General features: G+C 37.7%; 1 non-coding gene across 1 annotated transcript; it reads left to right on the top strand.

Moving 5' to 3' along the window:
- The first annotated feature begins 823 nt into the window (after positions 1–823).
- On the top strand, positions 824–931 carry LOC130977236 (small nucleolar RNA R71). The gene has a single exon (XR_009084937.1). It is a non-coding gene; the product is annotated as a small nucleolar RNA R71 (small nucleolar RNA).
- The last annotated feature ends 1533 nt before the right edge of the window (positions 932–2464 follow it).

A 2464-nucleotide genomic window follows, 5' to 3' on the forward strand; every position in this document is an offset into this window, starting at 1 on the left:
CACGCCCATTGAGGTCTTCCTCAGTGGAGTTCACTTCCTCTCCTTCCTCTCCAAATTCGGCCATGTTGATGGCCTTGCACTCTCCTTTTGGATTTTCTTCTGTATTGCTTGGAAGAGTACTTGGAGGGAGTTCAGTAACTTTCTTGCTCAGCTGTCCCACTTGTGCCTCCAAGTTCCTAATGGAGGATCTTGTTTCAGTCATGAAACTTTGAGTGATTTTGATTAGATCAGAGACCATGGTTGCTAAGTCAGAGGGGTTCTGCTTAGAATTCTCTGTCTGTTGCTGAGAAGATGATGGAAAAGGCTTGCCATTGCTAAACCTGTTTCTTCCACCATTATTGTTGTTGAAACCTTGTTGAGGTCTCTCTTGATTCTTCCATGAGAAATTTGGATGATTTCTCCATGAAGAATTATAGGTGTTTCCATAGGGTTCTCCTAGGTAATTCACCTCTTCCATTGAAGGGTTCTCAGGATCATAGGCTTCTTCTTCAGATGAAGCATCCTTAGTACTGCTTGGTGCATTTTGCATTCCAGACAGACTTTGAGAAATTAAATTGACTTGTTGAGTCAATATCTTGTTCTGAGCCAGAATGGCATTTAGAGTATCAATCTCAAGAACTCCTTTCTTCTGACTTGTCTCATTGTTCACAGGATTCCTTTCAGAAGTGTACATGAATTGGTTATTTGCAACCATTTCAATTAGCTCTTGAGCTTCCGTAGGCATCTTCTTCAGATGAAGAGATCCTCCAGCAGAGCTATCCAAAGACATCTTGGATAGTTCAGAGAGACCATCATAGAAAATACCTATGATGCTCCATTCAGAAAGCATATCAGATGGACACTTTCTGATCAATTGTTTGTATCTTTCCCAAGCTTCATAGAGGGATTCTCCATCCTTCTGTCTGAAGGTTTGGACTTCCACTCTAAGCTTACTCAATTTTTGAGGTGGAAAGAACTTTGCCAAGAAGGCATTGACTAGCTTTTCCCATGAGTCTAGGCTTTCTTTAGGTTGTGAGTCCAACCATGTCCTAGCTCTGTCTCTTACAGCAAAAGGGAATAGCATAAGTCTATAGACCTCAGGGTCTACCCCATTAGTCTTGACAGTGTCACAGATTTGCAAGAATTCAGCTAAGAACTGATGAGGATCTTCCAATGGAAGTCCATGGAACTTGCAATTCTGTTGCATTAGAGAAACTAATTGAGGCTTAAGCTCAAAGTTGTTTGCTCCAATGGCAGGGATAGAGATGCTTCTCCCATAGAAGTCGGGAGTAAGTGCAGTAAAGTCACCCAGCACCTTCCTTGCATTGTTGTTGTTTTCGGCTGCCATGACTTCTTCTTCTTTGAAGATTTCTGTTAGATCCTTTACAGAGAGTTGTGCCTTAGCTTCTCTTAGCTTTCGCTTCAAGGTCCTTTCAGGTTCAGGGTCAGCTTCAACAAGGATGCCTTTGTCTTTGTTCCTGCTCATATGAAAGAGAAGAAAACAAGAAAATATGGAATCCTCTATGTCACAGTATAGAGATTCCTTGAGGTGTCAGAGAAAAAGAAAAATAGAAGGAAGAAGGAGAAGAATTCGAACTTAGTCAGATAGAGTTCGAATTGTGCATTGAGGAGGAGTGGTACTCCAAAAATAGAAGGATGTGAGAAGAGGGGAAGAGATTTTCGAAAATTAAGTGAAAAAGTTTGAAAACATTTTGAAAAACTTTAATTGATTTTCGAAAACCAAGAGTGGAAAAAAAAATCAAGTAATTTTTTGAAAAAGATTTTGAAGTTAGAAGTTAAAAAGATATGATTGAAAACTATTTTGAAAAAGATGTGATTAAAAAGATATGATTGAAAAGTTATGGTTTTAAAAAGATATGATTGAAAAGATATGATTTGAAAACGATTTTAAAAAGATTTGATTTTAAAAATTAATGACTTGCCTAACAAGAAAAGATATGATTCAAACATTAAACCTTTCTCAACAGAAAAGGCAACATACTTGAATTGTTCAATCAAATCATTAATTGTTAGCAAGTATCTTTGAAAAAGGAAAGAAATTGATTTTGAAAACATTTGATTGAAAAGATATGATTTGAAAAAGATTTGATTTTGAAAAACTTTGAAAACTTGAAAAAAAAATTGATTTTGAAAACAAAATCTTCCCTCTTGTGCCATCCTGGCGTTAAACGCCCAGAATGGTGCACATTCTGGCGTTTAACGCCCAATGCACTACCTTTTTGGGCGTTAAATGCCCAACCAGGCACCCTGGCTGGCGTTAAACGCCAGTCTGTCCTTCTTCACTGGGCGTTTTGAACGCCCAGCTTTTTCTGTGTAATTCCTCTGTTGCATGTTCTGAATCTTCAGTTCCCTGTACTATTGACTTAAAAATAGAACCAAGATCAAATAAACAATGCATGTAAGACACCAAACTTAAAATTAGACACTAGACTCAAACAAGAAACATAAAATATTTTTGGTTTTT

The sequence above is a fragment of the Arachis stenosperma genome, chromosome 4 (genome assembly GCF_014773155.1).
Source record: "Arachis stenosperma cultivar V10309 chromosome 4, arast.V10309.gnm1.PFL2, whole genome shotgun sequence".
NCBI lineage: Eukaryota > Viridiplantae > Streptophyta > Magnoliopsida > Fabales > Fabaceae > Arachis > Arachis stenosperma.